Here is a 13776-nt window from a genome sequence, read left to right as displayed (position 1 = left end):
TCAGAAGAGGGTGTAAAATGGCGAACTTCCAGGCAAGAAGCAAGATGAGGGTGTAAAATGGCGAACTTCCATGCAAGAAATCAGAAGAGAGTGTAAAATGGCGAGCTTCCAGGCAAGAAGTCAGGAGAGGGTGTAAAATGGCGAGCTTCCAGGCAAGAAGTCAGGAGAGGGTGTAAAATGGTGAACTTCCAGGCAAGGAGTCAGGAGAGGGTGTTAAATGGTGAACTGCCAGGCAAGAAGTCAGGAGATGGTGTAAAATGGCGAACTTCCAGGCAAGAAGTCAGGAGAGGGTGTAAAATCGCGTGCTTCCAGGCAAGAAGTCAGGAGAGGGTGTAAAATGGTGAACTTCCAGGCACGATGTCAGGAGAGGGTGTAAAATTGAGAACTTCCAGGCAAGAAGTCAGGAGAGGGTGTAAAATGGCGAACTGCCAGGCAAGAAGTCAGAAGAGGGTGTAAAATGGTGAGCTTCCAGGCAAGAAGACAGGAGAGGGTGTAAAATGGTGAACTTCCAGGCAAGAAGTCAGGAGATGGTGTAAAATGGCGAACTTCCAGGCAAGAAGTCAGGAGAGGGTGTAAAATTGCGTGCTTCCAGGCAAGAAGTCAGGAGAGGGTGTAAAATGGTGAACTTCCAGGCAAGAAGTCAGGAGAGGGTGTAAAATGGCGAAATGCCAGGCAAGAAGTCAGAAGATGGTGTAAAATGGCAAACTTCCAGGCAAGAAGCAAGATGAGGGTGTAAAATGGCGAACTTCCATGCAAGAAGCCAGAGGAGGGTGTAAAATGGTGAGCTTCCAGGCAAGAAGTCAGGAGAGGGTGTAAAATGGTGAACTTCCAGGCAAGAAGTCAGGAGAGGGTGTAAAATGGCGAGCTTCCAGGCAAGAAGTCAGGAGAGGGTGTAAAATGGTGAACTGCCAGGCAAGAAGTCAGGAGATGGTGTAAAATGGCGAACTGCCAGGCAAGAAGTCAGAAGAGGGTGTAAAATGGCGAACTTCCAGGCAAGAAGTCAGGAGAGGGTGTAAAATGGCGAACTGCCAGGCAAGAAGTCAGAAGAGGGTGTAAAATGACAAACTGCCAGGCAAGAAGTCAGAAGATGGTGTAAAATGGCGAACTTCCAGGCAAGAAGCAAGATGAGGGTGTAAAATGGCGAACTTCCATGCAAGAAGCAAGATGAGGGTGTAAAATGGCGAACTTCCCGGCAAGAAGCAAGATGAGGGTGTAAAATGCCAAACTTCCAGGCAAGAAGCAAGATGAGGGTGTAAAATGGCGAACTTCCAGGCAAGAAGTCAGGAGAGGGTGTAAAATGGTGAACTTCCAGGCACGATGTCAGGAGAGGGTGTAGAATGGCAAGCTTCCAGGCAAGAAGTCAGGAGAGGGTGTAAAATCACGAGCTTCCAGGTAAGAAGTCAGGAGAGGGTGTAAAATGGTGAACTTCCAGGCACGATGTCAGGAGAGGGTGTAAAATGGCGAACTTCCAGGCAAGAAGCAAGATGAGGGTGTAAAATGGCGAACTTCCATGCAAGAAATCAGAAGAGAGTGTAAAATGGCGAGCTTCCAGGCAAGAAGTCAGGAGACGGTGTAAAATGGCGAGCTTCAAGGCAAGAAGTCAAGAGAGGGTGTAAAATGGCGAACTGCCAGGCGAGAAGTCAGGAGATGGTGTAAAATGGCGAACTTCCAGGCACGAAGTCAGGAGAGGGTGTAAAATGGTGAACTGCCAGGCAAGAAGTCAGAAGATGGTGTAAAATTGAGAACTTCCATGCAAGAAATCAGAAGAGAGTGTAAAATGGCGAGCTTCCAGGCAAGAAGTCAGGAGACGGTGTAAAATGGCGAGCTTCAAGGCAAGAAGTCAGGAGAGGGTGTAAAATGGTGAACTGCCAGGCAAGAAGTCAAGAGAGGGTGTAGAATGGCGAGCTTCCAGGCAAGAAGTCAGGAGAGGGTGTAAAATTGAGAACTTCCAGGCAAGAAGTCAGGAGAGGGTGTAAAATGACGAACTGCCAGGCAAGAAGTCAGAAGAGGGTGTAAAATGACAAACTGCCAGGCAAGAAGTCAGAAGATGGTGTAAAATGGCGAACTTCCAGGCAAGAAGCAAGATGAGGGTGTAAAATGGCGAACTTCCATGCAAGAAGCAAGATGAGGGTGTAAAATGGCGAACTTCCCGGCAAGAAGCAAGATTAGGGTGTAAAATGCCAAACTTCCAGGCAAGAAGCAAGATGAGGGTGTAAAATGGCGAACTTCCAGGCAAGAAGTCAGGAGAGGGTGTAAAATGGTGAACTTCCAGGCAAGAAGTCAGGAGAGGGTGAAAGATGGCGAACTTCCAGGCAAGAAGTCAGGAGAGGGTGTAAAATGGCAGGCTTTCAGGTAAGAAGTCAAGAGAGCATGAAAAATGGCGAACTTCCAGGCAAGAAGTCAGGAGAGGGTGTAAAATGGCGAACTTCCATGCAAGAAGCGAGATGAGGGTGTAAAATGGCGAACTTCCCGGCAAGAAGCAAGATGAGGGTGTAAAATGCCAAACTTCCAGGCAAGAAGCAAGATGAGGGTGTAAAATGGCGAACTGCCAGGCGAGAAGTCAGGAGAGGGTGTAAAATTGCGAACTTCCAGGCAAGAAGTCAGGAGAGGGTGAAAGATGGCGAACTTCCAGGCAAGAAGTCAGAAGAGGGTGTAAAATGGCGAACTTCCAGGCAAGAAGCAAGATGAGGGTGTAAAATGGCGAACTTCCAGGCAAGGAGTCAGGAGAGGGTGCAAAATGGTGAACTGCCAGGCAAGAAGTCAGAAGAGGGTGTAAAATGGCGAGCTTCCAGGCAAGAAGTCAGGAGAGGGTGTAAAATGGCGAACTTCCAGGCAAGAAGCAAGATGAGGGTGTAAAATGGCGAACTTCCATGCAAGAAGTCAGAAGAGGGTGTAAAATGGCGAGCTTCCAGGCAAGAAGTCAGGAGAGGGTGTAAAATGGTGAACTTCCAGGCAAGAAGTCAGGAGATGGTGTAAAATGGCGAACTTCCAGGCACGAAGTCAGAAGATGGTGTAAAATGGCGAACTTCCAGGCAAGAAGCAAGATGAGGGTGTAAAATGGGGAACTTCCAGGCAAGGAGTCAGGAGAGGGTGTAAAATTGAGAACTTCCATGCAAGAAATCAGAAGAGAGTGTAAAATGGCGAGCTTCCAGGCAAGAAGTCAGGAGACGGTGTAAAATGGCGAGCTTCAAGGCAAGAAGTCAGGAGAGGGTGTAAAATGGTGAACTGCCAGGCAAGAAGTCAAGAGAGGGTGTAGAATGGCGAGCTTCCAGGCAAGAAGTCAGGAGAGGGTGTAAAATCGCGAGCTTCCAGGCAAGAAGCCAGAAGAGGGTGTAAAATTGAGAACTTCCAGGCAAGAAGTCAGAAGAGGGTGTAAAATGACAAACTGCCAGGCAAGAAGTCAGAAGATGGTGTAAAATGGCGAACTTCCAGGCAAGAAGCAAGATGAGGGTGTAAAATGGCGAACTTCCATGCAAGAAGCAAGATGAGGGTGTAAAATGGAGAACTTCCCGGCAAGAAGCAAGATGAGGGTGTAAAATGCCAAACTTCCAGGCAAGAAGCAAGATGAGGGTGTAAAATGGCGAACTTCCAGGCAAGAAGTCAGGAGAGGGTGTAAAATGGTGAACTTCCAGGCAAGAAGTCAGGAGAGGGTGAAAGATGGCGAACTTCCAGGCAAGAAGTCAGGAGAGGGTGTAAAATGGCAGGCTTTCAGGTAAGAAGTCAAGAGAGCATGAAAAATGGCGAACTTCCAGGCAAGAAGTCAGGAGAGGGTGTAAAATGGCGAACTTCCATGCAAGAAGCGAGATGAGGGTGTAAAATGGCGAACTTCCCGGCAAGAAGCAAGATGAGGGTGTAAAATGCCAAACTTCCAGGCAAGAAGCAAGATGAGGGTGTAAAATGGCGAACTGCCAGGCGAGAAGTCAGGAGATGGTGTAAAATTGCGAACTTCCAGGCAAGAAGTCAGGAGAGGGTGAAAGATGGCGAACTTCCAGGCAAGAAGTCAGAAGAGGGTGTAAAATGGCGAACTTCCAGGCAAGAAGCAAGATGAGGGTGTAAAATGGCGAACTTCCAGGCAAGGAGTCAGGAGAGGGTGCAAAATGGTGAACTGCCAGGCAAGAAGTCAGAAGAGGGTGTAAAATGGCGAGCTTCCAGGCAAGAAGTCAGGAGAGGGTGTAAAATGGCGAACTTCCAGGCAAGAAGCAAGATGAGGGTGTAAAATGGCGAACTTCCATGCAAGAAGTCAGAAGAGGGTGTAAAATGGCGAGCTTCCAGGCAAGAAGTCAGGAGAGGGTGTAAAATGGTGAACTTCCAGGCAAGAAGTCAGGAGATGGTGTAAAATGGCGAACTTCCAGGCACGAAGTCAGAAGAGGGTGTAAAATGGCGAACTTCCAGGCAAGAAGCAAGATGAGGGTGTAAAATGGCGAACTTCCAGGCAAGGAGTCAGGAGAGGGTGTAAAATGGTGAACTGCCAGGCAAGAAGTCAGGAGATGGTGTAAAATGGCGAACTTCCAGGCACGAAGTCAGAAGAGGGTGTAAAATGGCGAACTTCCAGGCAAGAAGCAAGATGAGGGTGTAAAATGGCGAACTTCCATGCAAGAAATCAGAAGAGAGTGTAAAATGGCGAGCTTCCAGGCAAGAAGTCAGGAGAGGGTGTAAAATGGTGAGCTTCCAGGCAAGAAGTCAGGAGAGGGTGTAAAATGGTGAACTTCCAGGCAAGGAGTCAGGAGAGGGTGTTAAATGGTGAACTGCCAGGCAAGAAGTCAGGAGAGGGTGTAAAATCGCGTGCTTCCAGGCAAGAAGTCAGGAGAGGGTGAAAGATGGCGAACTTCCATGCAAGAAATCAGAAGAGAGTGTAAAATGGCGAGCTTCCAGGCAAGAAGTCAGAAGAGGGTGTAAAATGGCGAACTTCCAGGCAAGAAGCAAGATGAGGGTGTAAAATGGCGAACTTCCATGCAAGAAATCAGAAGAGAGTGTAAAATGGCGAGCTTCCAGGCAAGAAGTCAGGAGAGGGTGTAAAATGGTGAACTTCCAGGCAAGAAGTCAGGAGAGGGTGTAAAATGGTGAACTTCCAGGCAAGGAGTCAGGAGAGGGTGTAAAATGGTGAACTGCCAGGCAAGAAGTCAGGAGATGGTGTAAAATGGCGAACTTCCAGGCAAGAAGTCAGAAGAGGGTGTAAAATGGCGAACTTCCAGGCAAGAAGCAAGATGAGGGTGTAAAATGGCGAACTTCCATGCAAGAAATCAGAAGAGAGTGTAAAATGGCGAGCTTCCAGGCAAGAAGTCAGGAGAGGGTGTAAAATGGCGAGCTTCCAGGCAAGAAGTCAGGAGAGGGTGTAAAATGGTGAACTTCCAGGCAAGGAGTCAGGAGAGGGTGTTAAATGGTGAACTGCCAGGCAAGAAGTCAGGAGAGGGTGTAAAATCGCGTGCTTCCAGGCAAGAAGTCAGGAGAGGGTGTAAAATGGTGAACTTCCAGGCAAGAAGTCAGGAGAGGGTGAAAGATGGCGAACTTCCAGGCAAGAAGTCAGGAGAGGGTGTAAAATGGTGAACTTCCAGGCAAGGAGTCAGGAGAGGGTGTAAAATGGTGAACTGCCAGGCAAGGAGTCAGGAGAGGGTGTAAAATGGTGAACTTCCAGGCAAGGAGTCAGGAGAGCGTGAAAGATGGCGAACTTCCAGGCAAGAAGTCAGGAGAGGGTGTAAAATGGTGAACTTCCAGGCAAGAAGTCAGGAGATGGTGTAAAATGGCGAACTTCCAGGCAAGAAGTCAGAAGAGGGTGTAAAATGGCGAACTTCCAGGCAAGAAGCAAGATGAGGGTGTAAAATGGCGAACTTCCATGCAAGAAATCAGAAGAGAGTGTAAAATGGCGAGCTTCCAGGCAAGAAGTCAGGAGAGGGTGTAAAATGGCGAGCTTCCAGGCAAGAAGTCAGGAGAGGGTGTAAAATGGTGAACTTCCAGGCAAGGAGTCAGGAGAGGGTGTAAAATGGTGAACTGCCAGGCAAGAAGTCAGGAGAGGGTGTAAAATCGCGTGCTTACAGGCAAGAAGTCAGGAGAGGGTGTAAAATGGTGAACTTCCAGGCACGATGTCAGGAGAGGGTGTAAAATTGAGAACTTCCAGGCAAGAAGTCAGGAGAGGGTGTAAAATGGCGAACTGCCAGGCAAGAAGTCAGAAGATGGTGTAAAATGGCAAACTTCCAGGCAAGAAGCAAGATGAGGGTGTAAAATGGCGAACTTCCATGCAAGAAGCCAGAAGAGGGTGTAAAATGGTGAGCTTCCAGGCAAGAAGTCAGGAGAGGGTGTAAAATGGTGAACTTCCAGGCAAGAAGTCAGGAGAGGGTGAAAGATGGCGAACTTCCAGGCAAGAAGTCAGGAGAGGGTGTAAATTGGTGAACTTCCAGGCAAGAAGTCAGGAGAGGGTGTAAAATGGCGAACTTCCAGGCAAGAAGTCAGAAGAGGGTGTAAAATGGTGAGCTTCCAGGCAAGAAGTCAGGAGAGGGTGGAAAATGGCGAGCTTCCAGGCAAGAAGCAAGATGAGGGTGTAAAATTGCGAACTTCCAGGCAAGAAGCAAGATGATGGTGTAAAATGGCGAACTTCCATGCAAGAAGTCAGAAGAGGGTGTAAAATAGCGAGCTTCCAGGCAAGAAGCAAGATGAGGGTGTAAAATGGCAAACTTCCATGCAAGAAGTCAGAAGAGGGTGTAAAATAGCGAGCTTCCAGGCAAGAAGTCAGGAGAGGGTATAAAATGGCGAACTTCTAGGCACGAAGCAAGATGAGGGTGTAAAATGGCGAACTTCCAGGCAAGAAGCAAGATGAGGGTGTAAAATGGCAAACTTCCAGGCAAGAAGTCAGAAGAGGGTGTAAAATGGCGAACTTCCAGGCAAGAAGCAAGATGAGGGTGTAAAATGGCGAACTTCCAGGCACGAAGCAAGATGAGGGTGTAAAATGGCGAACTTCCAGGCAAGGAGTCAGGAGAGGGTGCAAAATGGCGAACTTCCATGCAAGAAGTCAGAAGAGGGTGTAAAATGGCGCGCTTCCAGGCAAGAAGTCAGGAGAGGGTGTAAAATGGCGAACTTCCAGGCAAGAAGCAAGATGAGGGTGTAAAATGGCGAACTTCCATGCAAGAAGTCAGAAGAGGGTGTAAAATGGTGAGCTTCCAGGCAAGAAGTCAGGAGAGGGTGTAAAATGGTGAACTTCCAGGCAAGAAGTCAGGAGATGGTGTAAAATGGCGAACTTCCAGGCACGAAGTCAGAAGAGGGTGTAAAATGGCGAACTTCCAGGCAAGAAGCAAGATGAGGGTGTAAAATGGCGAACTTCCATGCAAGAAATCAGAAGAGAGTGTAAAATGGCGAGCTTCCAGGCAAGAAGTCAGGAGAGGGTGTAAAATGGCGAGCTTCAAGGCAAGAAGTCAGGAGAGGGTGTAAAATGGTGAACTGCCAGGCAAGAAGTCAGGAGATGGTGTAAAATGGCGAACTTCCAGGCAAGAAGTCAGGAGAGGGTGTAAAATGGCGAACTGCCAGGCGAGAAGTCAGGAGAGGGTGTAGAATGGCGAGCTTCCAGGCAAGAAGTCAGGAGAGGGTGTAAAATCGCGAGCTTCCAGGCAAGAAGTCAGGAGAGGGTGTAAAATGGTGAACTTCCAGGCACGATGTCAGGAGAGGGTGTAAAATGGCGAACTTCCAGGCAAGAAGCCAGAAGAGGGTGTAAAATTGAGAACTTCCAGGCAAGAAGTCAGAAGAGGGTGTAAAATGACAAACTGCCAGGCAAGAAGTCAGAAGATGGTGTAAAATGGCGAACTTCCAGGCAAGAAGCAAGATGAGGGTGTAAAATGGCGAACTTCCATGCAAGAAGCAAGATGAGGGTGTAAAATGGCGAACTTCCAGGCAAGAAGCAAGATGAGGGTGTAAAATGCCAAACTTCCAGGCAAGAAGCAAGATGAGGGTGTAAAATGGCGAACTTCCAGGCAAGGAGTCAGGAGAGGGTGTAAAATGGTGAACTGCCAGGCAAGAAGTCAGGAGATGGTGTAAAATGGCGAACTTCCAGGCACGAAGTCAGAAGAGGGTGTAAAATGGCGAACTTCCAGGCAAGAAGCAAGATGAGGGTGTAAAATGGCGAACTTCCATGCAAGAAATCAGAAGAGAGTGTAAAATGGCGAGCTTCCAGGCAAGAAGTCAGGAGAGGGTGTAAAATGGCGAGCTTCAAGGCAAGAAGTCAGGAGAGGGTGTAAAATGGTGAACTGCCAGGCAAGAAGTCAGGAGATGGTGTAAAATGGCGAACTTCCAGGCACGAAGTCAGAAGAGGGTGTAAAATGGCGAACTTCCAGGCAAGAAGCAAGATGAGGGTGTAAAATGGCGAACTTCCATGCAAGAAATCAGAAGAGAGTGTAAAATGGCGAGCTTCCAGGCAAGAAGTCAGGAGAGGGTGTAAAATGGCGAGCTTCAAGGCAAGAAGTCAGGAGAGGGTGTAAAATGGTGAACTGCCAGGCAAGAAGTCAGGAGATGGTGTAAAATGGCGAACTTCCAGGCAAGAAGTCAGGAGAGGGTGTAAAATGGCGAACTGCCAGGCGAGAAGTCAGGAGAGGGTGTAGAATGGCGAGCTTCCAGGCAAGAAGTCAGGAGAGGGTGTAAAATCGCGAGCTTCCAGGCAAGAAGTCAGGAGAGGGTGTAAAATGGTGAACTTCCAGGCACGATGTCAGGAGAGGGTGTAAAATGGCGAACTTCCAGGCAAGAAGCCAGAAGAGGGTGTAAAATTGAGAACTTCCAGGCAAGAAGTCAGAAGAGGGTGTAAAATGACAAACTGCCAGGCAAGAAGTCAGAAGATGGTGTAAAATGGCGAACTTCCAGGCAAGAAGCAAGATGAGGGTGTAAAATGGCGATCTTCCATGCAAGAAGCAAGATGAGGGTGTAAAATGGCGAACTTCCAGGCAAGAAGCAAGATGAGGGTGTAAAATGCCAAACTTCCAGGCAAGAAGCAAGATGAGGGTGTAAAATGGCGAACTTCCAGGCAAGAAGTCAGGAGAGGGTGTAAAATCGCGAGCTTCCAGGCAAGAAGTCAGGAGAAGGTGTAAAATGGTGAACTTCCAGGCACGATGTCAGGAGAGGGTGTAAAATTGAGAACTTCCAGGCAAGAAGTCAGGAGAGGGTGTAAAATCGTGAGCTTCCAGGCAAGAAGTCAGGAGAGGGTGTAAAATGGCGAACTTCCAGGCAAGAAGTCAGAAGAGGGTGTAAAATGGTGAGCTTCTAGGCACGAAGCAAGATGAGGGTGTAAAATGGCGAACTTCCAGGCAAGAAGCAAGATGAGGGTGTAAAATGGCAAACTTCCAGGCAAGAAGTCAGAAGAGGGTGTAAAATGGCGAACTTCCAGGCAAGAAGCAAGATGAGGGTGTAAAATGGCGAACTTCCAGGCACGAAGCAAGATGAGGGTGTAAAATGGCGAACTTCCAGGCAAGGAGTCAGGAGAGGGTGCAAAATGGTGAACTGCCAGGCAAGAAGTCAGAAGAGGGTGTAAAATGGCGAGCTTCCAGGCAACAAGTCAGGAGAGGGTGTAAAATGGCGAACTTCCAGGCAAGAAGCAAGATGAGGGTGTAAAATGGCGAACTTCCATGCAAGAAGTCAGAAGAGGGTGTAAAATGGCGAGCTTCCAGGCAAGAAGTCAGGAGAGGGTGTAAAATGGCGAACTTCCAGGCAAGAAGCAAGATGAGGGTGTAAAATGGCGAACTTCCATGCAAGAAGTCAGAAGAGGGTGTAAAATGGTGAGCTTCCAGGCAAGAAGTCAGGAGAGGGTGTAAAATGGTGAACTTCCAGGCAAGAAGTCAGGAGATGGTGTAAAATGGCGAACTTCCAGGCACGAAGTCAGAAGAGGGTGTAAAATGGCGAACTTCCAGGCAAGAAGCAAGATGAGGGTGTAAAATGGCGAACTTCCATGCAAGAAATCAGAAGAGAGTGTAAAATGGCGAGCTTCCAGGCAAGAAGTCAGGAGAGGGTGTAAAATGGCGAGCTTCAAGGCAAGAAGTCAGGAGAGGGTGTAAAATGGTGAACTGCCAGGCAAGAAGTCAGGAGATGGTGTAAAATGGCGAACTTCCAGGCAAGAAGTCAGGAGAGGGTGTAAAATGGCGAACTGCCAGGCGAGAAGTCAGGAGAGGGTGTAGAATGGCGAGCTTCCAGGCAAGAAGTCAGGAGAGGGTGTAAAATCGCGAGCTTCCAGGCAAGAAGTCAGGAGAGGGTGTAAAATGGTGAACTTCCAGGCACGATGTCAGGAGAGGGTGTAAAATGGCGAACTTCCAGGCAAGAAGCCAGAAGAGGGTGTAAAATTGAGAACTTCCAGGCAAGAAGTCAGAAGAGGGTGTAAAATGACAAACTGCCAGGCACGAAGTCAGAAGATGGTGTAAAATGGCGAACTTCCAGGCAAGAAGCAAGATGAGGGTGTAAAATGGCGAACTTCCATGCAAGAAGCAAGATGAGGGTGTAAAATGGCGAACTTCCAGGCAAGAAGCAAGATGAGGGTGTAAAATGCCAAACTTCCAGGCAAGAAGCAAGATGAGGGTGTAAAATGGCGAACTTCCAGGCAAGGAGTCAGGAGAGGGTGTAAAATGGTGAACTGCCAGGCAAGAAGTCAGGAGATGGTGTAAAATGGCGAACTTCCAGGCACGAAGTCAGAAGAGGGTGTAAAATGGCGAACTTCCAGGCAAGAAGCAAGATGAGGGTGTAAAATGGCGAACTTCCATGCAAGAAATCAGAAGAGAGTGTAAAATGGCGAGCTTCCAGGCAAGAAGTCAGGAGAGGGTGTAAAATGGCGAGCTTCAAGGCAAGAAGTCAGGAGAGGGTGTAAAATGGTGAACTGCCAGGCAAGAAGTCAGGAGATGGTGTAAAATGGCGAACTTCCAGGCAAGAAGTCAGGAGAGGGTGTAAAATGGCGAACTGCCAGGCGAGAAGTCAGGAGAGGGTGTAGAATGGCGAGCTTCCAGGCAAGAAGTCAGGAGAGGGTGTAAAATCGTGAGCTTCCAGGCAAGAAGTCAGGAGAGGGTGTAAAATGGTGAACTTCCAGGCACGATGTCAGGAGAGGGTGTAAAATGGCGAACTTCCAGGCAAGAAGCCAGAAGAGGGTGTAAAATTGAGAACTTCCAGGCAAGAAGTCAGAAGAGGGTGTAAAATGACAAACTGCCAGGCAAGAAGTCAGAAGATGGTGTAAAATGGCGAACTTCCAGGCAAGAAGCAAGATGAGGGTGTAAAATGGCGAACTTCCATGCAAGAAGCAAGATGAGGGTGTAAAATGGCGAACTTCCAGGCAAGAAGCAAGATGAGGGTGTAAAATGGCGAACTTCCAGGCAAGAAGTCAGGAGAGGGTGTAAAATCGCGAGCTTCCAGGCAAGAAGTCAGGAGAAGGTGTAAAATGGTGAACTTCCAGGCACGATGTCAGGAGAGGGTGTAAAATTGAGAACTTCCAGGCAAGAAGTCAGGAGAGGGTGTAAAATGGCGAACTGCCAGGCAAGAAGTCAGAAGAGGGTGTAAAATGACAAACTGCCAGGCAAGAAGTCAGAAGATGGTGTAAAATGGTGAACTTCCAGGCAAGAAGCAAGATGAGTGTGTAAAATGGCGAACTTCCAGGCAAGGAGTCAGGAGAGGGTGTAAAATGGTGAACTGCCAGGCAAGAAGTCAGGAGATGGTGTAAAATGGCGAACTTCCAGGCACGAAGTCAGAAGAGGGTGTAAAATGGCGAACTTCCAGGCAAGAAGCAAGATGAGGGTGTAAAATGGCGAACTTCCATGCAAGAAATCAGAAGAGAGTGTAAAATGGCGAGCTTCCAGGCAAGAAGTCAGGAGAGGGTGTAAAATGGCGAGCTTCAAGGCAAGAAGTCAGGAGAGGGTGTAAAATGGTGAACTGCCAGGCAAGAAGTCAGGAGATGGTGTAAAATGGCGAACTTCCAGGCAAGAAGTCAGGAGAGGGTGTAAAATGGCGAACTGCCAGGCGAGAAGTCAGGAGAGGGTGTAGAATGGCGAGCTTCCAGGCAAGAAGTCAGGAGAGGGTGTAAAATCGCGAGCTTCCAGGCAAGAAGTCAGGAGAGGGTGTAAAATGGTGAACTTCCAGGCACGATGTCAGGAGAGGGTGTAAAATGGCGAACTTCCAGGCAAGAAGCCAGAAGAGGGTGTAAAATTGAGAACTTCCAGGCAAGAAGTCAGAAGAGGGTGTAAAATGACAAACTGCCAGGCAAGAAGTCAGAAGATGGTGTAAAATGGCGAACTTCCAGGCAAGAAGCAAGATGAGGGTGTAAAATGGCGATCTTCCATGCAAGAAGCAAGATGAGGGTGTAAAATGGCGAACTTCCAGGCAAGAAGCAAGATGAGGGTGTAAAATGCCAAACTTCCAGGCAAGAAGCAAGATGAGGGTGTAAAATGGCGAACTTCCAGGCAAGAAGTCAGGAGAGGGTGTAAAATCGCGAGCTTCCAGGCAAGAAGTCAGGAGAAGGTGTAAAATGGTGAACTTCCAGGCACGATGTCAGGAGAGGGTGTAAAATTGAGAACTTCCAGGCAAGAAGTCAGGAGAGGCTGTAAAATGGCGAACTGCCAGGCAAGAAGTCAGAAGAGGGTGTAAAATGACAAACTGCCAGGCAAGAAGTCAGAAGATGGTGTAAAATGGTGAACTTCCAGGCAAGAAGCAAGATGAGGGTGTAAAATGGCGAACTTCCATGCAAGAAACCAGAAGAGGGTGTAAAATGGCGAACTTCCATGCAAGAAGCCAGAAGAGGGTGTAAAATGGTGAGCTTCCAGGCAAGAAGTCAGGAGAGGGTGTAAAATGGCAGGCTTTCAGGTAAGAAGTCAAGAGAGCATGAAAAATGGCGAGCTTCCAGGCAAGAAGTCAGGAGAGGGTGCAAAATGGCGAACTTCCAGGCAAGAAGTCAGAAGAGAGTGTAAAATGGCGAACTTCCAGGCAAGGAGTCAGAGGAGGGTGTAAAATGGCGAGCTTCCAGGCAAGGAGTCAGAAGAGGGTGTAAAATGGCAAGCTTCCAGGCAAGAAGTCAGGAGAAGGTGTAAAATGGTGAACTTCCAGGCACGATGTCAGGAGAGGGTGTAAAATTGAGAACTTCCAGGCAAGAAGTCAGGAGAGGGTGTAAAATGGCGAACTGCCAGGCAAGAAGTCAGAAGAGGGTGTAAAATGACAAACTGCCAGGCAAGAAGTCAGAAGATGGTGTAAAATGGTGAACTTCCAGGCAAGAAGCAAGATGAGTGTGTAAAATGGCGAACTTCCAGGCAAGGAGTCAGGAGAGGGTGTAAAATGGTGAACTGCCAGGCAAGAAGTCAGGAGATGGTGTAAAATGGCGAACTTCCAGGCACGAAGTCAGAAGAGGGTGTAAAATGGCGAACTTCCAGGCAAGAAGCAAGATGAGGGTGTAAAATGGCGAACTTCCATGCAAGAAATCAGAAGAGAGTGTAAAATGGCGAGCTTCCAGGCAAGAAGTCAGGAGAGGGTGTAAAATGGCGAGCTTCAAGGCAAGAAGTCAGGAGAGGGTGTAAAATGGTGAACTGCCAGGCAATAAGTCAGGAGATGGTGTAAAATGGCGAACTTCCAGGCAAGAAGTCAGGAGAGGGTGTAAAATGGCGAACTGCCAGGCGAGAAGTCAGGAGAGGGTGTGGAATGGCGAGCTTCCAGGCAAGAAGTCAGGAGAGGGTGTAAAATCGCGAGCTTCCAGGCAAGAAGTCAGGAGAGGGTGTAAAATGGTGAACTTCCAGGCACGATGTCAGGAGAGGGTGTAAAATGGCGAACTTCCAGGCAAGAAGCCAGAAGAGGGTGTAA

This window comes from Eptatretus burgeri, chromosome 3, assembly GCF_056783735.1.
Source record: "Eptatretus burgeri isolate ZD-2024b chromosome 3, Ebu_testis_v1, whole genome shotgun sequence".
NCBI lineage: Eukaryota > Metazoa > Chordata > Myxini > Myxiniformes > Myxinidae > Eptatretus > Eptatretus burgeri.
This window is presented reverse-complemented; position numbering follows the sequence as displayed.